Source organism: Herpailurus yagouaroundi, unplaced genomic scaffold (assembly GCF_014898765.1).
Source record: "Herpailurus yagouaroundi ecotype Mexico unplaced genomic scaffold, PumYag 195, whole genome shotgun sequence".
Classification (NCBI taxonomy): domain Eukaryota; kingdom Metazoa; phylum Chordata; class Mammalia; order Carnivora; family Felidae; genus Herpailurus; species Herpailurus yagouaroundi.
The window spans coordinates 1,300,183-1,326,797 of record NW_024412426.1 but is presented as its reverse complement, the minus strand read 5'-3'; the positions used below and the strand labels follow the sequence as shown (position 1 = coordinate 1,326,797).

At 47.9% G+C, this 26,615-nt stretch overlaps 4 long non-coding RNA genes across 4 annotated transcripts; 3 read left to right on the top strand and 1 right to left on the bottom strand.

Annotated features, from left to right (window-relative positions):
• Nucleotides 1-10: 10 nt before the first annotated feature.
• LOC121011714 (uncharacterized) lies at nt 11-19,944 on the bottom strand. Its single transcript, XR_005781719.1, has 3 exons — nt 19,884-19,944; nt 8,520-8,603; nt 11-679 (listed from the first exon to the last, which is right to left on the bottom strand). It is a non-coding gene; the product is annotated as an uncharacterized LOC121011714 (long non-coding RNA).
• Nucleotides 14,315-16,122, top strand: LOC121011713 (uncharacterized). Its single transcript, XR_005781718.1, has 3 exons — nt 14,315-14,574; nt 15,048-15,145; nt 15,332-16,122. It is a non-coding gene; the product is annotated as an uncharacterized LOC121011713 (long non-coding RNA).
• On the top strand, nt 16,158-17,759 carry LOC121011715 (uncharacterized). Its single transcript, XR_005781720.1, has 2 exons — nt 16,158-16,792; nt 17,181-17,759. It is a non-coding gene; the product is annotated as an uncharacterized LOC121011715 (long non-coding RNA).
• Nucleotides 17,816-20,599, top strand: LOC121011716 (uncharacterized). Its single transcript, XR_005781721.1, has 2 exons — nt 17,816-18,184; nt 18,572-20,599. It is a non-coding gene; the product is annotated as an uncharacterized LOC121011716 (long non-coding RNA).
• Nucleotides 20,600-26,615: the final 6,016 nt, after the last annotated feature.

Below are 26,615 nucleotides of genomic sequence, written 5' to 3'. Positions count from 1 at the left end.
TGTTGTGGAAATACAGCTAGTTGTCTATTAGGATCAACGTGGGGTGGTGGTGTAGCGGGTGGGAGTTGTTTTTATTTTATGAAATCATGTAAACATGGAGAGGCAAATCTGTCTCTGAATACATTTTTAGCTTAATAATGATTTTTTTAGTTTCCGTTTGCTCAGTAGTGTTCCATTTCCCAGGCTCAGAAAGACCTGCTATAAATATCCTAATCCTTTCTAAGTCTTAGGTGTTTGTGTACCTACTCCCATGTAGACATGTTAGGGCCATGAGAGACGGTTTATTCTCATAATCTTCCAACCAAAGATGGATGTTCTCCCTGCCTTGTGCTAGCCTTGCCCAGAGCCTAGTGCAAGCTCCCGAGGCCAGCTGGGGGAGCTTGGGTCAAATTTTTTAAGAGAAGTAAGCCTTTTCCAGGTTTGAAGAAGTACCTGCAGAATCCACACTCAGAAGGACAATTTCTAGAGGTTACCGAATCCTGCGTGTGGTTTAATGATTCAGAGGCCTTTTTCAAGAGTTCCCGAGCTTTGTTAAGACTATCGCATGCAGGACAAACAGCAGTAAGGTGGTCATCTTTGGTCTGGCTCCATCCTTCCTGCTGTCTTGAAGCCCTGTGCTCCTGAGTTGGACCTCAAAGCCTAGTGTATATTGGAGACCATCTGCTTCACTTTCTCTGGGCTAAAGGAAACAAGAAAGCAAGGTGTTTCAACCGCTCTTTGTCTGTGATGGTTTTACAAGTGGGGAAGAGTCTATTCATCTCTTTTACAGTTCATTACACCTGAGGAACCTTATTTAGTTGGAGGAAATTGCCCTCGGGGGAATGGTTAGAATTAGCAAGGAGTCAAAGCTTTTGGGGTGGAACACACTCTCCACACATCACAGAAAACAAAACCCAACTCCCAAACCTGCTCCATGATATAATCTCCCAATGGTGAACAAAAGGTCTTTCCTTTTCCCGACTCTTGTGTGGGTTTTATAGCAATTTGGTTTCTGCTCCTCTGCTCTTGTTTTCTGTTTTCTTTGGGTGGGTGAGGTCTGGTTTCGGTTCCACACAAGGATGAGCTTTCTAGAAGTGGGAAGATCCAAACATAAGATGTGTCATCTTGAGTAGTCACATAGGCACTGGAAATTCCGATGGGGGCTGTCGGAAGAGTTGAGTGAGGGAAGTCACGCCTCAGAAGGGGCGTTGGACCACGTGTCTTTTTAAAACATTTTTTCCATGTTTGTTTATTTATTTTGAAAGAAAGAGAGATAGAGCACAAGCAGAGGAGGGGCAGAGAGAGAGAGAGAGAGAGAGAGAGAATCCCAAACAGGCTCTGTGCTGTCAGTGCAGAGCCAGACATGAGACTCGAGCTCACAAACTGTGAGATCATGACCTGAGCCAAAATCAAGAGGTGACACTTAACAGGCTGAGCAACCCAGGCACCTCTAGACCAGGTGTTTTTAAGTACGCCCTTCTCAACATGATAGACTAGCCTCCTGGTATTTATAAGTAGTTCGTTTTTCACAAAGTCATCATGACCATGGCCTTGGTCATGTCATCGCTGCCATGATCTTTGTTTCCAAAATCTCCTTCTACTTCTGTAGTTCTCCTTGGCCTCTTTGGGCTCGAAAAGGCTCCTTTCAGAGCCTTCGAGGTCTATAATCTTTACTTCTTTAGCTAGGCAGCTTACGTTGTTTCCTTTTCCAGTATTGATTATTTTCTGGCAGCCGCTTTCCACTGTCCTGACCAAATATGCTTATGCAGTTGAAGGTGAAGGAATTTCTGAATTCAAGAAGCTCAGAGATTTAGGTCCAATGTGACATACTGAACCACGGGCATAGGACCAGGAGATAGAAGGCTCCTGTCAAGTCTCCCAGCACTCAGTGGACAGTTACGCTTTCTGCCTGACATCTCCGTGTCAGGTCTAAGTAATATTTGACTGAGCATGTGGGCTTGTGATGAACTGTAACTTGAAGAATGTCTGAAAGATGTTGCTCTGCTTTTAGGCACCAGTTTCAACAGTTGCTTTGCGTAAGGGGACTCCTGATTTAGGTCCTTCTTTCCTAAACTCATTCGGAAGTGAAGGGGGCGTGTCCTCGTTTTAGAGTCAAGAAGCTTGTGTTAGAACGGACCCTCTTCTGCTGCCCAGGAGTGTGTGATGTTCAGTAAGCCATGCGGTGGCCCTGGGCTGATTCCACATCTGGGAAATGAAGGTGGACCTAGGTGATCACCAAGGAGGCTAATTGCTGGGCAGGTATAGCATTTCATGTGGATTGTCCCAAGATCAGAAGTTCGTACACTCTGCTGGGCTTCACAAGCATCAGGGCGATTTTTTTAAAGGATAGATTTCCGGACTCACTCCAACAGGTCTTTTTTTTTAGCGGCTTTTGAGGGGGCAGAAGCAGTCCCGCAGACTCCGTGCCTAATCAGTGCGCTAGGTGATTCTGACACTCAGGGTCTTCAGATCATGCTTTGAGAAGCACTACTTTGGGAGGTAGAACTGCAGAGTCACAGAGAACCTCTCCTCCCCAACTCCTCATTAACACTTGAAAGGTCCTTCTTGGGGTACCAAGGGAAGACTTCTCATGGAGCTTAAAGCCCACACGTCTTAGATAAAAATGCAATCATACCAGAGAATAAGTGACAAGCGAGTCCTTTCTAGAAGCAGGTTTTGATGGGCGAGAGGGGGAAGCTTGAAGGCACCAAAAGACTAAAGGGGACAAGAATGGGGAAATGGCCCAACTGATCGGCAGAACAACTGAAAGGCGAACCTCCCTGACTGTAAGATTTTGCTACAAGTGGTCCTCAGAGATATAGACAAGGAGTTGATGAGAGGTGGGGAAATGTAGAAAGGGGTTAGGAAGCATGGCTGGAATAATGCATCCAGAAAGTAAGTGCCCGAAGGTGTTTTCTGAGGGACGCACAGGTGAGAAGATGGCTCGTTTTGGCAGGGAGCCTGTGGTACCTGGCTGCATCCTAGAGACACAGGCAGAGCCATTTGACGATGTGACATCTGTGGGGGTGATGATAACCATTAGTTTGAAGTAGAGACAGAGCGTGTGTGCTGGGGCAGGTGCATCCGTGTGGGGAGGAGTCCCGTGTAAGAAGTCAGGACAGAGGGGAGCCAAGCAGTTCAATAACCCTGACTTAATTTCAGCTCCATTGGTGCAAGGGCAAGGCACCCAAATGAGCCTTCTACCCAGTTTATTTGTTGTTATCTAAATCCCAATTTATTTTATTTTATTTTATTTTTGTCAAGCTGGTCTATTTGCATGCGAGGTGCATAGCTCTAATCTACTCTGATAATGATTTGGGTAAGCAGGTTGGAAATTTCTTTCTCTTCCCTGGAGGCTCACCATGTGGGAAGGAAGAAGTATAAAGCAACCTTTTCGTGATTCAACAAGGAAGGAAATTATGTCTTGTTTTTATTCTTCTCATTTTCTTTTTCCATCTCTTACCACTTTGGATGCTGAACTAGGCTTGGCAGGGATACGGACTTGAGATTGGGTTACTTGTTTCTTGGAATTCAAACATCTCTTCATCATAAAATCTTAGTAATGCCATCCAGCCAATTTCTGCATTAAACAAATACAAAGTGAATGAGAGGGACATTATTTCATTTCTACGTGGCCAACACCCATTAATAACTTAGATTTTCCTGAACCTAAATGTTCCAGACAGATTATTCATCTTTTTTCTTTAAATGTTTGATTCTTCTCTCAGATTTATTCTTACATGGCTGAAATGCTGTATTCTCCAGGTAAAAATTCAACAACACCCCTTTCAATTCCAATCCATTTCATTTGGTTGTGTTCCATTTTGTCCCGTTCTCCTTTTATTTTAGTTTTTAGAAGTTCATATATTTATTTTGAGGGGAGGGGATAGAGTAAAAGAGAGAGAGAGAGAGAGAGCGAGTACTAGCAGGGGAGGGTCAGAGAAAGAGGGAGAGAGAGAGAGAGAGAGAGAACCTGTCAGTGCGGGACCGATATGGGGCTCAGACCCACGAACTGTGAGATCATGACCTGAGCTGAAACCAAGAGTCAGGCACTCACTGACTGAGCCACCCAGGCCCCATTTGGCATTCTTGTCCCATTCTCCCTCTTGTTCCATTCCAGAAATCACTGGAGTCAGACCTGGAACTCAACTCCCGTTTTGGATGCCTCGTTCGGTTACCAAGGCTCCATTGCAATGGTGGGGTTGAACCTTCGTAAAGGTTTAATTTCTCCATCCTGTCACCAACCCCTTCCCCCAGCCCTGCCAGACACTGAACACGGGAATGGAGCACAGAGTAAATGGAGATGCATTTACTTAAGAGGCTGGGATCTGGGTGAGTGGCCAGATAGCGCTGGGGCATCACTGAAAACCAATTAATAGGAAGGAGAGTCAGGGCACCCGGCTGTCTCAGTCGGTAGAGCATGGAATTCTTGATCCCGGGATTGTAAGTTCGAGCCCCACATTGGGTGTAGAAGTTACTTTAAAATACTTTTTTAAAGTGATATTGAAAAAAAAGAAAGAATGAAAGGGAGAATCCTTCCAAGGGAAGATTTGAACTAGGTGAAATTTATTTAAATGTATTCAATTTCTTTTTCTTTCTTTTTCTTCCCTTGTGGGGCCCCTATTCACTTCTCCCTTCTCTTTTCTAGCCCCAGAGCACTCATGCTACCCTTCTGCATCCTGGGCACTCCTCTCTGGCACCATATCGGATGCCTGATCCTTTCTTCCCATCCAAACCCCAGCTCTACTTTCCTAGGTGAATGCTAGTTAACTGATAGGCTAAATTATACTGAAGAATAAAAGGTTAATGTGTTATCCTCTCCTATGGAGTTTTGGATTTTGAAAGGAGGCTTTAGAAATTATTTAATCCAAATGACAAGGATGTGAGGAAATGGGAAACCTTGTGCACTGCTGATGTGAATGCAAATCGGTACAGCCCCCTTGGAAAACAGTACAGAGGTTCCTCAGAAGATCCTAGATAGAGCTACCATAGGGTCCGATAATTCCATGCCTGAGTCTTATCTGAAGAAAAGGAAAACACTAATTTGAAAAGATATATGCATCCCCATGTTTATGCATCATTACTTAAAATAGCCAAGATATGGAAACAGCCTAGGGATCCTTCAACAGATGAGTGAATAAAGATATGATGTATATGGACAATGGAATATTATTCAGCCATATAAAAGAAGGAAATCCTGCCTTTTGTGACATCATGGATGAACCTTCAGGGCGTTATGCTAAGTGAAATAAATCAAAGAAAGAAAATTACTGTATGTGTGGAATTCATGTATGTGTGGAATCTAAAAAGGCTAAATGCATGGAAACAGAGAGTAAAATGAGTGGTTGTCAGGAGCCTAGGGGTGGGGGAAATAGGGAGATGTGGTTAAAAGGTACAGATGTGCAGTCGTGAGACAAATGGGTTCTGGGGATCTAATGTATTGCACGGAGACTACATTAATAATACTGTACTATACACTTAAAAGCTGCCAAGGCAGTAGATCTTAAATGTTTTCAGTACAAAAAAGAAACGGTAATTATGTGATGTGAAGGAGATGTTAGCTAATGCTACAGTGGTAATCATTTTGCAATATATAAGTGTATCAAATCAGCACATTGCCCCCTTTACGCCCTAAACCTGCACAATGTTGCATGTCAATTACATCTCAATAACGCTGGAAAAAAATTAAAGTGCTGTTTGTTTGCTTTAGAAAATAGGTGATTTAACCCAAAGGAATGAATCTCTTTGGTGGAATTCTAGGCATTTTGGTAGAAAATTTTTGAGCTGAGTGTCTGGGCCTGTTCAAATGCCACCATATATGTAGCTTTCTACTTTCTCCCTTCTTTAAGTCAGTTCTACCGCCTGCGATCAAAGGGTAACTTTTAACTAAGAAGACTCACTGCGTAAATCACTCACTTCGTTCATTTGCACGGACACGTGACAATCTATTTATTCAACAGATATATTTTTAAAAAGTTTATTTATTTTAGAGAAAGAGAGAGAGAGAGAGACAACCGGAGAGGGAGGGGCGGGGGGTGTGTGTGCAGAGCATCTGAAGCGGGCTCTGTGCTGACAGCAGAGAGCTTGATGCAGGGCTCTAATTTACCAACCATGGGATCATGACCTGAACCAAAGTCAGAGGCTTAACCGATGGAGCCACCCAAGTGCCTCTCATTCAACACATACTTACTGAGCACTTACTATATTCCAGGCCCTGTGAAGTGCATTTGGTAGAAATGATGAACAAGGCAGTCGTCCAGGTAGTGAAATCTCAACAACCAGAGTTCACTTCCTGACATCCTCTAGGCTAGGGATACTTGCCATACCCATCCCATCCATCAAGAGAGAGAATGGGAAAAAAAGAAGGATGGAGAAGAGATAGCACACACTTGAACTTAATTCTCTCTGCTCTTGTATTATGGCTCAAGAAGAAAGGGTTTGGAAAAGCAAGATAAATACTTCAGTCAGAGCAAGCTGGCTGCTGAAGCATATTTAAAAATCAAATTACCATTTTAATAGTAGGCATCGTTTCCATATCAAATGATGACATTATTGGCAAAGCCTAGAAGGTGACACAATTTTGAGTGCTTAAACTGTACCAACAATAGATGAAGCTATCTTATAGGGACTACAAAGCCTTCTGCCATCTGGCACCCTCTCCCCATCCTGGTGGGAATGGAGGAAAGCACGCTTCTAAGTGGTAAAATGAAATTGGCTGCTGCTTCGAGAATACACGTTGAGGAGGGTCTGTTCGCCCATCTGACATTTTTCCTCACTGTGGCTGCACAAAGGGTTGACTTCCTAAACAGCAGCCATATAAACACACAGTTTCTTTTATTATTGCAAATATAGGGCATGTTTACCGTAGAAAACACAGCAGAGCACCAAGCAAAAAATAGAAACCATTCACAAAACCTGGAGATAGCTAATATTGATATTTCTGTGTGTATCTTTTGGATCTTTTAAACACGTCTGTGTATTCATGTGAGTGTATATGTGTGCGAGCACGCTTGCCTGTGTTTGGAAGTATGTGTGTGTGTGGGGGGGGGGTTGGTTTTCAAAGCAAAACTGAGATCAGACTGTAATTTTTCCACTTAGTGCTGGGCTAACTTCACGAGTGTGTGGCCTGTGGTTGGTTCCATGCTCTGCTGTTGCCATCGTGAAATTCTTAAGAAGTTTCTCTTTGAACTTGCTTTGTTTGTAAGTGAAGCTCCCCAGGACGTATTTGTGAGCACAGGACATCTGTGCAACAGAGATGACTTTTGTTCCTGCTGCCCCATTTGCAGGTAGCGGTCACAGTGCTCCATGAGCACAGGATTGTGGGTCCACGATGCATGGGTCTTTCTTGGTACTGAGGGCGAGTGCCAGGTAAGGGTGTTGCATTTTGACTGAGCGAGTGGGAATGCTGATAGTCGCGGGAAGCCATCCTTTCCATTTGGACCAGAACTTTTTTCTATGGGAGGAAGACCGCAGGTGCCCGAGAAACCTTGCCACATCCTTCCCCGCTCATACCCCTTCCCTCTAGGAGCCAGTCACTTGTGCCAAAAATGATAAAATGGAAGGAAAGGGAAAAAAATCGGGCACCCCTTCTTCTTTTTTATTTCAGTCCTTCCCTACTCATCAGCCAGCTAAAAGTAGAGAGTGTTGTAGATTATGCACATCTCAAGAAGTGAAATAAAAACAGTGGGTTCATTTCGTGCAGCGTTTCCACACTTTTGGCAAGAAAGAAGTATATGTGTGTACGAACTTCGAAATATGAATTGTATAATTTCGGTAATCCTGCTATCGAGCTGAGTGGTTTTATTATTTGCATTTTAAACTTGCATTGCACATTGGAAAGATGAATGGTAAAATTCATGTAATAATTTACATTTTTAATTTTTCTTTACTTAGAACCACATTAAACAGCAAAAAGATGCCACGTGAAGTCAATTGAGAGATCATTGAAGAAAGGCAAGTTACTTTTATTCTGATTATTGACCCCGCATTTTCATTTTCTACCGGCTATGCAAATCGTGTAGCCAGCGCTGACTACCCCTTATATTGTGACCATTTTTCAAGTCGTTAAATATGAGTTTAAAAGATTATTACTAACAGCTGCATAGTAAGTGGTTTTCATTGATGAATTTATTCAACTCAAGCCCTATTATTTTTTGAGACATTTAGATGGTTTTCAATATGCTCACAATGAGTTGATTATCATGGTATGATGAAAACTTTTATACATAAATATTTGCATACATTCATGGTTATTTCCTTACGTAAATTCCAAGAAGTAGGATTGCTAAATCAAATGATATGTACATTTTTAAGGGTTTTAAGATATCCGTGACACATTGCTCTTCAGAAAGTTTGTAGTAATATACAATTTTCACCTCAATAGGGCAACCTCAGTCAGTTCTTCAGTTATGGTTTTTACCTATGTGGTCTGTCTTTGGCATTTGCTCCTTAGTTTAATTCCTTCGTCAACAAAGCCAACCATGTGCCAGGCAGTGTATTAGGAACATACTGGGGCTAATGGTGAGCAAGACACGACTTACCTTCATGACACTTACTGGCCAAGGGGAAGGGTCAGGTGTTAAACAATCACACGAATACATACGTGTTTACAAACCGTGAAGAGCCTGTGAAGGAAAAGAAAGACGTTTCTAGAGCATTTAGCTGGCGACTTGACTTAGCTGGAAAGTCCAGAAGAGCCACCCTGAAGAAGTGATTTCTAGCTGAGGTTGGAAGGAAGAGGGTAAAGTTGGTAAAGAAGGAAGGGGAAAGAGATGAGCAGCATTGCAGATGGAGGAAGGGCCAAGTCCTGTGGGAGAAGAGGGCTCAGCCATGTTTTGGATCAGGTCAGTGCAGGCAACGGAGGGGAGAGTGGAGACAGATGAAGCTGGGGTGACCATTTTTTTTTTTTTTTCAAATTTAAAAATTAGTCATTTTTTTGCTTTAAAAAAAATTTTTTTTTATTTAAATCCAAGCTGGTTAACAGTGTGGTAATAGTTTCAGGAATAGAATTTAGTGATTCATCACTTACATGTAACACCCAGTGCTCATCCAAGAAGTGCCCTCCTTAATCCCATTTAGCCCATCCCCCCCCCACCTCCCCTCCAGCAACCCTCAGTTTGTTCTCTGTATTTAAGAGTCTCTTATGGCTTGCGTCCCTCTCTGTTTTTATCTTATTTTTCCTTCCCCTTTTTCATCTGTTTTGTTTCTTAAATTCCACATATAAGAAAAATCGTATGGTATTCAGCTTTCTATGACTGACTTATTTCACTTAGCATAATACATTCCAGTTCCATCTATCTTGTTGCAAATGGTAAGATGTCATTCTTTTTGATGGTCAAGTGATATTCCATTGTACACATGTATCACATCTTTTTTTTTTATTTTATTTTATTTATTTTGAGAGAGAGAGCAGGGGAAAGGTAGAGAGAGAGGGGTGAGAGAATCCCTAGCAGGTTCCACACTGTCAGTGCACAGCCCGACGTGGGGCTTGAACCCACAAACTGTGAGATCGTGACCTGAGCTGAAACCAAGAATTAGAGGCTTAACCGACTGAGCCACCCGGGCACCTTATAACACAGCTTCTTTATCCATTTGTCAGTCGATGGGCATTTGGGGTGATAGTGCTGCTATAAACATTGAGGTGCATGTACCTCTTTAAATCAACAGTTTTGTATCCTTTGGATAAATACCTAGTACTGGGGCGCCTGGGTGGCACAGTCAGTTAAGCGTCCGACTTCAGCCAGGTCACGATCTCGCGGTCCGTGAGTTCGAGCCCCGCGTCGGGCTCTGGGCTGATGGCTCAGAGCCTGGAGCCTGTTTCCGATTCTGTGTCTCCCTCTCTCTCTGCCCCTCCCCCGTTCATGCTCTGTCTCTCTCTGTCCCCAAAAAATAAATAAACGTTAAAAAAAAAATTTAAAAAAAAATACCTAGTACTACAATTGTTAGGTCGTAGGGTAGAGTGGTCATTTTGGACGAGGCCAGGGGTCAGCCAACTGTGGCCTGCCTGCCAAATCCAAATCCCACCAGATGTTTATGTTTGTAAATAAAATTTTTTTGAACGTTTATTTATTTTTGACACCGAGTGAGCACAAGTGAGGGAAGGGCAGAGAGAGAGACGGGGAGACACAGAATGTAAAGCAGGCGCCAGATTCTGAGCGCTCAGCACAGAGCCTGATGCGGGACTCGAACCCACGAATGGTGAGATCATGACCTGAGCCAACGTCGGACGCTTAACCCACTGAACCGCCCAGGCGCCCCTGTAGATAAAGTTTTTTTGAAACACAGATGTGCTTGTTTTGGCTTGTTTTTCCACATCGTCTATGGCTGCTTTCTTGTTACAACAGCAGAGTTGAGTCGTTTCCACAGATACTGCATGGTCTGCAAAGCCTCAAATATTTCGTATGACTGCTCTGTAGAAAAGAAAAGCTTGCAGAGTGCTGGATGAGGCCATTCGCGGCCTTGAAATCTGGAGATATTTCAGTCTTTACCTCAGGGCAATGGGAAATGGTTAAAAGGCAACGTGAGGAGCCTTGGACTTTGGGGTAGGTTGGAGGGGGCCGAGGGAGACCCAGGGAGCCCTGGGCAGGCTGTCACAGCATTCCAGGAGAGAAATAATGGCCCCTTGGAACAGGGTGGTGGCTCTACAGATGGAGAAGAAAAGACATTTGGGAAATAAAACCGAGGGACATAAAATGATGGACGTGGGAGAGAGGTATCCAAAGTTACCCCAGCTGTCTGTCTCACAGAATCCTATGGACCACAATACCCTTCACAGAAAGAGGGACAACTGGAAATTTGGAGTGCTCTGGGCGATATTAATGAGTTCAATGTGAGGTCCCTTTAGGATTATCCGAGAGGATTTTCAGCAGGCAGGCGGATAAAGATTTCTATAGCTCAGAAAAGTGGCCCATACTTCTCATTATCATTTGCCCAAAACCATGCTTCGTATCTCAATACGTACTTTTTGCCGGGTTTATATTTGCCACTGACTTTTCAAACACAAAGAGCATCTATGTAGTGTCTCTGATGTGCTAAGCATTTGTGACTTACTCCACAAGAATTGGGCCAAAAAAAAAAAAAAAAATGCTATGCCACCGAATAGCAAACACAAAAACGAAGGGAGATGGGGACGAGTAATTAGTTTTGTGAGGGGTGAGGAATCTACAAAGGAGACATCGGACCTTTAAAGGATTAATGGGGTCTCTGAGGGTAAAGAGGAGTGAAGTGCACGGACACACGAGCGAGAGGAAAAGCGTGAGCTGAGCAGTGGGGCTGAAACAAGAGAGCAGCTATCTGTAGGCAGTGGTTTCTTTTCTCGTTCTTACCATACCCAGCCCCCAGCCCCACCCTTGCCCTTGGGTTCAGAATAACGCTTGGCACCCTAATGCTGCTTTAGTTGACTCTAATCTCTATTTCCTGTGAGCATGTAGTGTTTCATCACCCATACTATAGATAAGAGATCTTATCTGACCGATCCCTTACTCCCACTGCAGAAATAGTTAATTGCTTTCTTTTCTGCACTGTTATATTGCTTTATCTTTTATGCTAAAATTGCCCTTGTCATGGGCCATTGGGGTTAAAGGCACAGACGTCCCCCTATGTGTTGGGACATGAACTTCTTAAGAATTTCTACTCTGTCTCCTATACCTCTTGGCCCCAGGTGCCCAGAACGGTGCATGGTAACAATAACAGCAACAACAACAGAGGGCAGCTGAATCGAATTGGACAGAGGCCAATAACTTCTGGCTCCAGTGCTGGCAGTTTGAGTGATCTGATGAAAAGTCCCAGACTGCGTGCTGGTGAGGACTGGGAGCAAGAGAAGAAATTGGATTTGAATAATTGAATTTTAAGAAGGAGGCATATGCTTCTGCTGTAACCTCCCCACACCAGACAGCAGAGCCCAGATGCAAGTCAAAATGCATTATGTATTTAATGTGTCTCATGGGGTTGGCGTTTGAGATAATAGGAGGAGAAGGCAAGGATTATAATCAAAGTGGCAACATCTGAAGACATTTAGCTGTGTGAAAGGTCAGGGCATATCTTTAGATATTTAGTCAACCTTGTGCCAGAGAAGAGTGGATATGATTGAGGGCTGGTGTGTGTGTGTGTGTGTGTGTGTGTGTGTGTGTGTGTGCATGTGTGTGCACGCGCGTGCGGACAGTTTAGAGACAGAAGACTCTAAGTAGCAGGTTCAAGATTCCTAGAACAATTGCTTTTGGGGCTGTAGGAGCTGGGTGCCAGTTTTTACAGTGGAGGTTGAAGTCAGCGTCGGTGCTGAGACTTGAACCTGGGGAAAACAGAAGTCTTTTGCATATAGGGGTGGGAGAGGCAGAGGGAAGGTGAGGTCTGGGGGAGGTAGGACGCCCAAGCCAGCACTCTGGAAATCCCACTGCACGGGTGGCTGCACAGCTCTTCGAGAGACCCAGGGCTGAGTGCTGTCCCCAGCATGGGCGCCCAACGGCATCGCGCATGTAGCATTATTCACGTCATTTGGCTGTCACTCAGACGTGAACCGTGTGATCGAATGGTGGCTGGATAAGCGTGATGTCTACTTCTGTTGTCTCCACTCAGGAAAAACTACTCAGAAAAGAGGAAGCATGAGACAGGGGGGGAAAAAAAGAAGTCACCCCAGAGAAACCAGACTCCTCTGGGAACACATCAATGCCATCTTGTCACTGGTCAAAGATGGAGCGATTGAGAGATCCGGAGATGAGTGGCTGGTCATCTGTTTTCTTGGTCCAGGAGGAAGAAAACGGGCTGAGGCATCACACCGGAACCCCTTAGGTGTCAGGGCTTGAAAGGAGCACGCTTCCCGGATCACACGGAGCGCCTCGGCATTTCTCGCCGTCTCCAATGTGTTGTTCCGTTGACAATTCTGAAGCCTTGCCACAGCAACCAGCTGTCTCTGTCAACCCCAGCATTTTTCTGTCTCTCATGCTCACTGGCTTTCCATTGCACAAAAGAGTTCTGTTAACTAGAAGCCTTTGCAGCAAGGCAGTGAGGTCGTGGGGGTTGGAACCCCCATTGGCCAAAGCTGCCGGTGGCTGTCTGGGGCTCCAGACATTTTTAAGATCAAAATCAGGGGAAAAATATCAAACCCTTTTTGAAGCCGCTGCTCCAGCTTCCTTTGGAGTGTCAGGTCTCCTCCCCCTCCCACAGCCCCAGGCACTGTCTGACCCAGCCTTTTATATACTTATGCTCTAGAACATTTCCAAAAATAGATGTGCACTTTCGCAAAAAGTCATCCTAGCTGCTGTTGCCCTGATGGCAAGAGTCTGTATGTGGGCTCCCAGCCCTCCTGCTTGGAGGAGAGGAATGTGGGAGAAGGCGCAGGTTGGGAGGGCAAGCAGCCGCCTCGTGCGTTTCGCTTCTCTCCCAATCCTCCCTCTGGCAAAACCCTTCCAGCCGCAGAGTGCAAAGAGGGCCCCGGGATTTGCAGGCAACGGACAGCTCCCAATCCTGGTGCCCTCCCTTCACTGCAGAGATGACTTTGGAAAAGTTACTTACCTTTTCTGAGCCTCAGCTTCCTCATCTGTCCACAGAGACTAATCACAGCCCTCTTACTGGCTATACGGGCGTGACGTTGGCAACATATGCTTAGAGTCTAATACAGCGAGCGCGAGGTTGATCTTCAAATGCACTAGCTGTGATGCCTGCTATTCCTATGACTGTGCCACGACTATGTCCTTTCATATCCAGAGCTTCCCCCTCGTTGGGGATGCTATGCCTCGCCCAGGTTTGCATGCAGTAAGCTATGAATGCACACATAAGAGCAATGAAAACATCTCGAGAGGTGCCGATCGCGGCTCCGGGAGTCGCCTGCTCCACGAGCCACAGACGTAACTGCTGCCAGGCTGGCAGGAAGGTGACCCAAGGCTTCGGGCCCTAGAAGGACTCGATGCCTCCTCAGTCTGCCTGGCGGATGCCTGAACTCCCACCATTACGGACTCCTTTCTTTGATGTATCAGCCACGAGCTCGGTCAGAAAATTCCCCAGACGGGGGATGTGGTTACGCGGCATTTGCCCCTGCATGTGACTCGGGATGAGGCTAAGACAATGCCATTTTTGTATGCACTTTAACCCTCTAGGATTGTGACAAACATCCAAATACCAACAGTATAAATGGAGGTTCAGCCTTTTGTTAGGAATATCCTTAGGTCACTTTGACACTTGAGAACGGGGTCCCAGGGTGGCGTCACTTCCTTTCGTATCCAGCTCCTTGTTTTGCACCACTGGCTGGCCCACGCACGCTCCCTGAAATGGCCCTGACCGCGAGCTGCTCCTCAGAGCGATAGCATTTTCTGCCAAGCAGGTACTTCCTCCCGTGCATGCTGACGTGGCAATGCCAGAAAATGCCCTGCCTGTGTCGCTAGGAGGGTCAGAGATCCCTGTCCCTTCCTCACCCTTCCCTATGTCTTCCCTGCCAGAAACTCAAGAGGAGCTGGATGAGGCCAGGGTAGATGTAAGAGAATCGTTCGAAACGGTCTACCGAACGCAGATGCCCTGAACCCGGCACTTAGAGGACCGAGGGACTTGGAAAAGTCACCAGGAGCTGGCCGCAGGAATTAGCAAGGGAGAGAGGTCAACAGCACACCGGTATTTGTTGAGCGCCTGCTGCGTACCCAGAGCGGTGCTGGTTACGAGGTGGGGGTGCAAGTGTGGTTGTCCTGGGATGTGTCGCGAGAGTGCAGTGGAGGAGGGTTTTAAAAGACGATTGAAGAAGAGACTGGAATCATCCCCGACTTCAGGGAAGCTTCACAGTAGCAGGGGGAACACGATTTGACCGGCAGGTGAAAGAGCGAGAGAACACGAGTAAACCGAGGCAATGGACACCATGGCAGGCCACCGGGAACCTGCCCCGAGACGGGCGTCGCCAGAGGGCTTCTTACGGGAAGTGGACCGGCCTGTGGCAGCACGGACCCTCATTAAGGGCCTTTGCAGGTCACTGAAAGCGTAAATAGAATTAAGATGGATAAAGATGGGGGCGGGAGGAAGGGGGCAAGTGTGGAGGACACAAGGATGGGAGGGGTCACTCTGCCCAAGCTCAGAAACATCCTGGCCTCCGCCAGATGCAATGAGGTGTCCGAAGCCCTGGATTAGAGGGATTCTCTCCAGAGCCGTGAGTCTCGAGGCGGCTGAGTTCAGAGGTGCCTGGATTCCAAGTGGGGTAAGTGAGACCTGACATATTACATACAGGGTAAAAAAAAAAAAAAATGTGCCTCATTGTTCAATAACAGTCTATTACATATGTACTCGGGGTGGAGCACGGTCCTGACCGTGAGGATAAAGGGGATTCAGAATGTCAGCGAACTGGGAGAGCGTACATCGGGTGGGCTGGGTCTTATCTACACAGGAGGCTGGGGAACCCTGCAGGATGCTTCTGAGGCGGAAGACTGGACCCATCTGGTGACAACAAGATAAAGAGGAAGAAGAGAGATGGAGTGATGTCCGTTTCCCCAGAGGATGAATCAACAGGTGTCAGCGGCACACTGGTGGACTGATTCGCCACGACCATCATTCCCCTGGGCTGAGAAGCAACAACAACGACAACAACAACAACAACAACAACAATCCCTAGCTGAAAAGTAGAGGTTCCAAGCCACTGAACCTGTTATTTTATGCTGTGGCTGCTCCCTGTACAACAGCCTCGTGTGACCCTGGGAAGCTGAGAGAGGCACTTGGTAGTCCCCACTGGAACCCGAGAAGCAATTCAGAGGCTTAGCGCCCCCGCCCTGGTGGTGATGTGCTGTGGAAGCCCTGCCCATGCATGCCTGGGAGAACAAACAGGGAAAGAATCCAAGATCAAGTTGTCCTTCATCCATTCAACCAGTGCTTACGAAGGATCAGCTCTGGGCAAAGCACGAGCAAGCGTATGGACATAAACTCTAAGCATCTAGGTCTCTAGACGCTGGAAGACTTTGGGGGACGTTTCCCCTCATCTGCAAACGCCTTGTGCCTCGGCCGCATTTGCATCCCGAATAGCATAAGAGGATTTGGTCTGGGCTTCACGAATGGACGTGCGCGCGAAGGAAGGAATACTTGAAGGGGCCACCGAGGGAGGCTGGAGGACTCAGAGACACCTCCTGGAGAAGATGAGGTGGGGCAGATGAGGCCTGAGATGGACAGGCTGAGCAGAACCACGCAGTGGAGGGTTGAAGATGAACAGCCCACAGCCTCCGTCTGTCGGGGGCGGGGGGAAGGCGGGGGAGCTGCTGCTGATTCCCTCTCTATGACTCATAGACTCGGCCAATGTGGTGTCTTACGTGATCTTCTTGACAAGCCCCGGCCCTCTGAATGGCGACAGAGAGATTACTGTTAGCTCTACCGTGGATTCAACAGGCTTCATTTTGTTAAACATTCCCTGAAGGCAATGCTCGGAATCTGGGGACAATTACTCAGTCTCCCCATTGCCTCCTGCTCTTTTTTAAGACGGTGAGGGGTGTGTGGTGTGCAGAGGGAGGGGTTCACTCGGCTTTGGGGAAGAAGCATTTATATCGTCCTTGAGTCCTCCCGTGTCTGGGTGCTCTGCTGGCCTCAATTCTGACGCTCTCCACTTGGAGACAGCTCGGATTCCACAGGGTGAGGGCTCAGCCCTACAAGACCACCCCCTCGCCCCTCACCCTCAGGCACATCCAGGTTGTCCCCTGTTCTCCTGACCAACTGACTGTAGATTGGCGGTTCCCGTGACCTTCTCAGGTTCTGTTAACTGGCTCCTAGAACGCAGAGAAACATTTGAGTCATAGATCACCAGTGTATCACAAAAGGACACAACTCAGGAACGTCCAGATGGAAGGGAAGAGACGCACAAGGTGTGGTATGTGGGAAGGGCGGGGAACCTCCATGCCCCCTCCAGGTGCACTCCCCCCCATCTCCACGTGATCTCCAGCCTGGAAACTCTCCAAACTCCGTCCTTTTGGGGTTTTGTGGAGGCTTCATTACATACCCAGAGTGGATTAAATCATTGCTTGTCGCTGACTGATTCGACCTCCAGCCTCTCTCCCCCTCTCTCCCCTCCCTGGAAGTCTGGTGGTGTGTGAGGCGGGGGGTGGGGTGGGGTGGGGGGGTGGGAAGGGGGGGTGGGACTGAACATTCCAACCCTCCAATCACATGGGCCACCAGCCCCCTTCCTTAGGTGACCCAGAGGCTTTCCCAAAGTCACTTCATGAACGCAATAAAAGACATCTTTATCACTCTTATCACAGGAAATCCCAATGGTTTGAGGAGCTGGGAACCTGAAACCAGCAGGCAGACCAAATACATATCTCTTATTATAAATCACAATATTACGCCCCCTCTCTCCTCTTGTCACAGTGAGCTCCTGGCCATCTTACTGGATTTCAACTCAGCTGCCTTCCCTCCCACACTGGTGCCGCTGTGGATGGGGTGCTTCTGGGTCCCACCTACGTCACTGGAAGTCAAGGAGGCCCAAGAAAGCTAAGCTGCAAGGGAGAGAGAGAGAGCGTGCACAGGGGAGAGGCAGAGAGAGAAGAGGAGAGGGAGGGTTCCCAAGCAGGCTCTGCACTGTCAGTGTGGAGCCTGAGGAAGGGGGACGGGCTCAGGAACTAAGAGTCAGATGCTTACGCGACTGAGCCACGCAGGTGCCCCAGCAAGGGAGCGCTTGTGCCTGCCCACACTGCATTACCAGGTCTCTGCTGCTGTGGCTGTGACCGCAGGGCATCCTGGGAGTGCACCTTCCAGAGCCAAGCCCCTACAGGTAAGTGAGCAAAACAATGAGGGCAATTTCAGACAACGCTTCCCAGCCAAGGCTTCCCTCTCCTACCTCTCTACCTCTCGCCGCCTTGTTTTTGTCACCATTTCCTGTACCTGTTGCAAAATAACCCTGGTCCCCCTGAGCAGAGTCTCATGGCTTGGCTGCCTTGGAACAAGGGGACCATGAGGTGAGTCTCCTGGGGTGCATTCATGCTGGACCAAAAAGGACCTTAAGAAATGTTTAAAAATCACACCCCAAGTCAATAACCCCATTCGTCTGGATGCAAATTCCTGCTTCTGACTCTTTTCTCTCTCTTTCTTTGCCTTCTTTATATTAAAAACAAATCCTCATCTTCCCCCCGGAGCAAACAGATTCCTTAGACCCCTGGAAAAGTTAAAAAAAAAAAAAAAAAGAAGAAGAAGAAGAGCTCATTGAGACTCATTATAGGTGTTTCACAAATTTCCATCTTTAAAGGAGCCCCGCACCTTTCTGCAGGTGAAACCCAGACAACACCAGCTCAGGGCTCTGAGTCCCTAGGAACAGAACCAGAATCGAGGGCTGGGTCTTTACATCCAGGTGTCCGGCCCCCACATCCCAGGACATCTCCAGCAGGGACTGCCACCCCAGGGGCCCAGGGAAACGAGAGGGGGAGGGAGGAGCAGGGCTGGACCCCAGGCAGAGAAACAGGATGGATTCAGGGAGAGAGAAGGGGGGTTGGTGGAAGGTTTCTAGGCAAGAGGAATGCGGGGTAGAAGCAATGTTTAAGGTGGTTCGCTGGGGAGGGGGCTGCAGGAGGCTGCTTTCCATTACCCCTGGGGGAGACAGCTTTCCTCCCAGTGGGAGCGTTCTGAGCGCTCTCCCCTCCTGGGTCTCCTCCGACAGATCCCCTGCAAAGAGCCACACTGGCAAACCCGCAGGCTTCTCCAAGCCTGGGTCTCGGCCTCACTGGGGGCTCTTGCTGAGACCCTCCTGTCGTCGCGGGATCCCTCCCGTTCCTGCACCCTGGCTGCTCTTCTGATCCCCCGCCCGCGATGACCCATCCACCGGGTTCCTCACTTGCACTAGACGCTGCGGAGGAGACAAGCACTATATAAATGCTAAACAGACGGGCCTCGCCTGTCCCCGGATAAATAGACCGCCAGCTCCCGCTGTCAATCCTACACCTTTCCTGAACACAGACAGATCTCCCGAGAAGGGGGGAAATGTTGGTGTGGCTTCTCCATTTAATTCTGCGTTTTACCCTCAATCTTGACACCAGAATGTTGTGCTTTTCGTTTTGTTTCTCTCTCTCTCTCTCTGTCTTTTTTTTTTTTTGGTATTGATTTCTTTTTCTTGTCTTTCTTTCTTCTTCTTTTTTTTTCTTCCCAGAAAGATTTTATGGTTTCTTATGTTAATTTCCTGGACTCGTATGCAGAAAATGGGATGCTTTTCTTCTGATTGCTCTTCCAAAATAATAATGATAACTATCATATGTATAGGGCTTTCACGTGCATGATCTCATACAAATTCATTAGACAGGAGTCAGAGGAAAAGGATTCTGGTCTTGATTCCATCTCCCACCCCCTGTGTGACCTTGGGCACATGACCTGACCTCTCTGAGTCCTGCTTGTTTTATTTGTACAACGGGCACAGGGACAGACCTGTTCTTCCTAGCACAAGGGCTTATGCGAGGAATAAATAGGATAATTTATATGAAAACTTGAGGTAGGTATTGATTTTTAGATGAGAAATTTGAGGCACAGAGAACCTAAGTGGTTTGCTCTGAGGGCTATAGCTTATAAGCAGCAAAGGCTGTACATAAACCCGGCTCTTCTGACAACGAGTGATCTATCCACAAACCACAACTCTGAGTGATGGCTGGCACTTGGGCAGATGGACGTAAAAGCCAATATTACAAAACACTCCAATAGTTAGCATTTATGAACACTGACTACGGGCCGGCCACTCTTCCAAGAGCTTTGCTGTATTAACTCATTCAGTCCTTATAATAACGCTGTAAGTCTATTATTGGTGTGTTTATTTTATAGAGATTAATTTCTCAAAGGTCACAAAGCTGAGTCTGAGCACCGACTGGAAGGCCTGTCCTTAGCCACTAGCCTATCCTGCCTCCGAGCCCACGCGTTTACCAACTGGACCTTTAAAAGAAGAGGGAGGAGGAGGAGGGACCAGGTTTCAGGAGCTCGGGGCCACTGACCTCTGTAAACACACTGCCAGGTTTATCTTGGTGGCTTAATGACCAGGCCAGTGGTTCTCAACCTTGAGCATTGCATCAGAACCTCCTGGAGGGCTCCTTCTCTCTCCTGATTTTCGCTTTCTTGTGCAGGGCTGGGACTTGAGAATTTGCATTCCTAACAAGTTCCTAGGTAGTGTGGACGGTGCCAATCTGGGTACCACGTTCGGAGCAACCCAGCCCTAGAAAGTAGAAAGTAGAAGATGAGACACCACAGGACAGCCGGATCCCGGGTCCAGCCGGATAAGGACTCGCCCTTCTCTTAGTAAAGAAGACTTGGTCTGGACCCAGTCAGCGGGTCTCTAGAAAAATGTTCCCGGCGGTAGAGGGGTAGGGGCTGTCCTCCCTGGGGGTCGGAGCTCCTCCACCAGCTCCTGCCAGGGCTGGCTGAGGGCTGAGGGCTGAGGGCCTAGGGCAATGTGTTCTGCATTATGGATGAGCGCGCTCAAAAGCCCCCGCTGCAGATTAAGTAAACAAACAGCCTCTGCAGCCACAGGAAAGGCTGTGACCAAGCCCCCTAACCCTCCCAGACAGAACCTTTCCTTCAGCTGTTGTTGTTTTGTTCTGCTGCTGCCTTCTCATCGCCTTGTACTGACAATAGCCGTAAATAACCGCAGTGCTGTAGAGAAATCATTTTAACAGCAGAGAGTCAAATAAATACATTAGACCTGACAGCTTAACTACGCGGAGTCCATTCGTATGTGGTGGCCAGCTGCTTCCCGAGACGTGCGCTGAACGGAGCGGCCGCGAGAGGGCGCGCCGAGCTCGCGTTGAACAAGGCCAGCCGCGGCGTCCCCAGACCAAGCCCTGCCCCGGCCTGGTGCCCGCGACTCACCACTCGGCTCTCTCTCTGGGGTCTCCGCTAAAATAGAGCTCTCAGATTCCAATTAGTGCAGAAAAATCATGCAGACTCCCGCCCGCACCCCTCACCCTTCCGCAGGGGGAGGATTTTGTTTTCTGCTCATGTCAGACTTTAGGGTTAGGGTTGAGGCGTTAGGGTGCCGAGATCGGTGGCTCCGGAACTGTGTTGCCCCCAGGGCTGGCAGAGTCACCAGGTCACCCAGTGAGGGCCATCACATCGTCATGCGTGCGTGCCACCCACACGCACCCTAGTCCCATCCGGATGCTTGGGATTTTCTGTTCTCGGCCCTGGCTTTCAGTGGACGTGGCCCCTCGTGGCCCTTCTAAGGCCGCGACCCTGATTCCCAGGAGGAATGATCTGCCGCTTTCCCTTCCCACGGCGTCCTGGTTTTCAGGCCGCGCATCCTTTCAGGAAGTGCTGAGGGTCAGTGGAGGGCAATGCAGATTCAGGGTACCATCCTCCTCTGGGCAAAGACATCGAGGGAGTCTGCTGGATCCTGCTTCACCAGCAGCCCTCTCTCTGCTTCCCCGTGTGCAGGGACCCCCAGGCCTGGAGCTAAAAAGAGCTTCCCGAAATAACCGTGAGTGGAGAGGAGCGCTCCGTTCAAGCTGACCACCTTTCGTCCAAACCCTCAACTAGCGTGGAGATGGGCAGGGAGGGCGTGTGAGTTCCGCCCAAATGGAGGCACCCAAATGCTCTCGTGCTGGTTGGTCAGGGGTTGTTTTTTCTTTGCTGTCTTCCTAGATGCCACACTTCAAACTCCCCGTGAGCCTTGACTGGATCTTACTCTCCGCAGGATGCTTGTTACTGACAGTCAGTTGATTATAGGGGACAGATTATGAGAACACTTAGTAGCCGTCTTTGAGCCTGTGGTCATGGGATGAATATTTTATGTTCTCTCAAGGCAATTTAGAGTATAGCCAGTTAGATAGAAGGAAGCACTTCCTGGCAGTGAAGTTATTAGATGCTGTAGTGAATTCCAAATGGGGTTGTCTATCTCTTTGGGGGCAGACTGGGTCAGACCGTGTTGTGCCTCCTCAAAACTGGCACCGTTCTTGTGGTTTGAGAGCTGAGTCATTGTGGATTGGGCCCCCCGAGGAGCTGTCTGCTTGGTACCACCTTCCCCCTCCCCCTCAAGGATCTCTCCCTGTCTCCATCCACAGCAGAGGCAGCCATGTTAAAACAACCCTGCCCTCATGCCCCAGTTACGTGATATTGGTTGAGGGATTGGTATCTGACCCCACCTGGTCGAAACATTGTGATGCCTCATGGCCTTAGAGGATTGTCCCACAGTGCCTGCCCGACGTGACCCTGGTCAATCCAAATTCTAACCTGGGAATAGTGACACTGAAATAGAACAAAAGAAGTTCACCTTTGTGGGAGGTTTGTAGATGGTAAGATGGAAAACGGAGTGTTCTTGCCTCCGTGTTTCTCATCGCCATGCCAACTGCCAACGTTCTCCATCCAGATTTATCATCTCCACAAAGAGACTGCAACTTTCTGCTATTGTGTTAGGTACACGTCCTTCTCTCTGCCTAGAATCCTACAGCATCCCTTCAGTTCTTCAGTCTTTTGTAAGAAAACTGTCCCCTCTCCTCCGAAGCTGTTCCAGACAGACTGGGCAGATTTATTCGTTCCCATAGCACTTTGTTCAACCTTCTTAGGATGCGTTCTTCTGTACTGGGGTTAGAGAACCGTGTTCTTCACAAGCCTATGACCTCCTTAAGGATGGGAACGTGCGCCATCAGCCCCATTTCCATAATGCCTGACACATTGGAAATACTGAGGGTGACAATATACAGTAACAATGAGGCTGGTGATCCTGCCCACAAGCAGCAAAGGAGGTCCTGAAAAGGTCCCTGTGGCCAGTAATGCCCAGAGGATGCAATGATAGAGAAAACAGGATACACGAATAGAGGAAACACAGGGATACAGTAAGGACCTCTGCCCTTTCCCCTTCTTTCTTTCTTTTTTTTTTTTTAATTTTATTTATTTGGGGAGAGAGAGAGTAAGAGTGTGTGTAGTAGAGGGGCAGAGAGAGAGAGAGTGAGAGAGAATCCCAAGCAAGCTTCCTGCTGTCAGTCCAGAGCCCTACACGGGGCTCGATCCCATGAACCTTGAGATCATAACCTGAGCCAAAATCAAGAATTGGATGCTTACCAAGTGAGCCACCCAGGCGCCCCCCCTTTCCTTCTTTCTTATCCCCATTTAACTCACTCCAACACACAGACGCACACACACACACACACACACACACACACACACACACACCCCAAGACTGTTCCTTGCTGCCCTAGCCCCCACCCAGTGTTTAGAACTGACTCACACCTATCTTCTCAGCTATTACATTCAGAGCCTTCTTCAAGCTCGGATTGCCAGAGGGAACCTTCCAACTCAAAGGCAGAAGAGAAAAGAAAAAGAAAAAGGGAGAGAAGAAGGAGAGAGGAGGTGAGAGAGAAAGTAATATCCAATTTCAACATTTTGTTCTTTGCTCTTTAAACTTCCGGAGGCGGCAACTGTACAATTTGTATGTTTTGTATCATGTCTGCTTCCTTGTGGGAGTTTCATAAATTGATGATGATAACACAGCACACTGCTTTTAAGTCCTTGGACATTCGGTCTTTATTGCTTTATAAAGTCTGCTCGGGGCACAGCAGATGAAATGAAGCTGGGGAGATTTTGCGCTGTCCATTCTGCAAGTTCCATCACGGAATTTGCACCTGCTACGCAACTGGCCTTCAGAAGTAGCAAGTCATGTCGCCAAAGGCCAGCGGAGGCCAGCGCTGGGAGCCTCAGGATAGTGGGTGACCCAGAGAGATTGAACAGTGTCAGCTCAGTGGCTGCCTGGAGAGGAAGCCACTTGATTAAAGATCAGTCTAGGGAAACAGCTACGGCTTTCTGTAACCTGCACCTGCAACAAAGGTTTTTTTGAAAACTATGCAAAATTCATTTCCCTCCAGCCTTATAATAAAATATATGCAATATGTAAATAGCAGCATTCCTAATGTGGAAGCCATTACAGTCACCTGCTGTATTTAATTATTGGAATACAATGATTTTTTTTTTTACCCACAGCTAAGTAGCTGCACTAATAAAAACATCAGATTGATGGACAAACTCACTCCCCAAGCCGATATGTTTTTTTGGCTTTTATGCTGATGTCATGAACAAATGTGTGGCATTTGTAGTTCGCACCAGAAAACAATGAGTTCTGCAATATATCATTACCTACCTATGCAGAGTCAGTGTGATGCTGAACTTCAGCCTGGGAGAAAAAGCTTCGTCTGTTAATAAAAGGAATCAGACTTTTTCAGACCAAGGTATAAAACTGAGCAGATGAAAATAATCTCACACAAGTAGATTTCCATCCTCTTACCCACTCTCAACCCCTCGGAATAACACCCCCCCCCACGCGCGCACACACACACACACACACGCACGCACACACACAGGATTTGTTTCCTTCTTGAATGAACTAATTTATTCCTGAAGAGCAAGGGTGACTTAACTCATGCTGGCTATATGCAAATGACAAGCTGTAGCTGGTTCCTTTCTGTGAGGAGAGAACAGACCACCCCCCCACCCCACCACGTCCGGGCATGGCATTACTAGGACAAACTGGGAAATGCTGTACCCAAAGTACCTAGTCTGGTAAACTTGGCCTTTCAGCTGCCAGCCTAGTGGGTGGGCCAGCTTCAGGTCCCAGAGAGACTGAGCTAAAGTAATGGCTGTCACTTGCCCAGTACCTTCCACTCCTGCCATGTGTTCTAAGACCTTGTGTAGCCACTGTGTCCTTATCAAGCAGATGTGAAGGGATCAGCGGGACACTGCACGTGCGTTGTGGGTCAATATAATGAAGTTGCATTGTGGCCAGCCCCACTGGATGTACCTTCGCTTGTCAAATAAGATGCGGCATGCAAAAGAGCCCTGCCGGTCCTATGGTGCCTTGTAACCCATAAAACCCACAGTCACGGGGGTTTGCTGTTATCAGGGTTGTGATTATGAATCCCTGAAGGGCAGCGCATTACAGCAGGCCGACTCGGGGTACCCGCAGAGGTGGAGCAAGTTGGGCTTGAAATCAGAAATGAGCTTGAGATTTGCTGATTTTTTAAAAGGAGTAAACGCTTGGAGACGGAGGGGGATCCTTTACGACTGCCGTTAATACCATCCTTGGAAAAGGCACGTCGCGTTGCCTGCCATCTAGTGGCAGAAGGGGTAAGTTTGCAATTCCCTTAAGTCCCTGGGAAATGACTTACAGATTGTCTCTGAGAAGGGCTGGCAGACGGACCAGGAGCTGTGGGTGGAAGGTGACCCCGCGGTGAGCGAAAGAGAGTGACTGTCTTCGCTGCCTCCGCCAGCCCAGGAGCCTGACCTCCAGCACTGCCACAGCTTTAACTGGCATCTCCGCTGTGTAAACCCCGAGAGCCCCGTGGGTCTTTCAGACATTAAGTAAGAATAACAACAGAAATGATCCGGATGATGATGATAATATTAAGAAGCATAAACAATTATAATCATAACACCAGATTGCTTCCGCTGTTCCTTTCTAGGCTCTGATGAGTCAACATACAAAAGGCTGAAGCAGGGGATAGAGGACTCCCAGGAAGCTGCAAACAGAATGTAAAATCCTCCCTTCCTTCAACTCCTCGCTCCAGGAGAGTTTGCTGAATTAAACAGTTGGCCTTTGGACCGCCTGGAGCTTTTGAAGACAGGGGCCCCACGTCAGCAGTGTCTCCATTTATTCCCGAGAGTTGTTGGATTTCAGGAGGCCCCGCCCTGCCGGCCATGGCCAGGGGGCAGTGCCTTCACTTGTTTGCGGTGGACCCAGCAAGCCCAGCTTCTAAAGGAACTTCCAGAAAACAGTCGGGGTGATCATTGGAAGAAACCAACAAAGATGAATAGATACAGCACTTGCTTAAATTAAAAACACACGTATGCACGCACGCACACAAAACGTTTCAAGTCACTGATAAGAACTATTGTGCACTAGGTGCCCTACATGCACGATGCCAGCTAAATCTCCCAGTCATCGTATAAGGTCAGTAGAGCTACTGCCCCCATTTTACAGATGGAGAAATAGAGGATCCGAGAGGTTAAGTAGTTCGGCATTGGTCACACAGTAAGTCATGAAACCAAGACCCAAAACCTGTTTGCACGTGCCCCACTCTTTGCACCTGTGACCTTTCGGTACCTTATCCCAGCCACCGGACTCTGAGAACCTTAGTGTGGAAAAGAACTTGCTCATCCCAAGATGCAAGTTTCTTTTGTAATGGTGGTTTAGAGACTCTGACAGGTTTTGATTGATTGTGTGAAAATCATTAAAAAGCCTCAACAAACCAGCGAAACCAAAAAGCACATTCCAGGTTCCAGAGACCACCTCCCTCCCCCCCCCCCGCCCCCCCCCCCCCCCCCCCCCCCCCCCAGCGCCTTTCCTTGCCCCTCACATTCTGATTTGGCTGCTTTGCACTGAAATCTGGAGATTCCTCCTAAAAGGCTTCTTAAGCGTTCCTCCAGCCCAGCCAGGGCGGAAGCCTCTGCCCTGCAGCATCCCTCCAGCACCCTGGAGAAGGGGCAGAGGACGAAAAGGCTTGGGGCCGGCAGACCAGGGGGCTGGCTTAAATTATCTAGAGGCACGGAGGTTCTCTCCCGCAGACAAACGGGCCAAAGTTAAATAAAACCTTAACAGATCAGAGCTTTGGGCTTCCATTTGTAATTGGTGGCAGGGAAGGCGCTCTCCGTGCGCCCTTGACTCACTTGCCCGTCTCCGGGGCCCCGGGAGTTGCTGCTGCATCTTGGAGAGAGTGTTTGAAAAATACAGGCGGCTGCGGGAAATG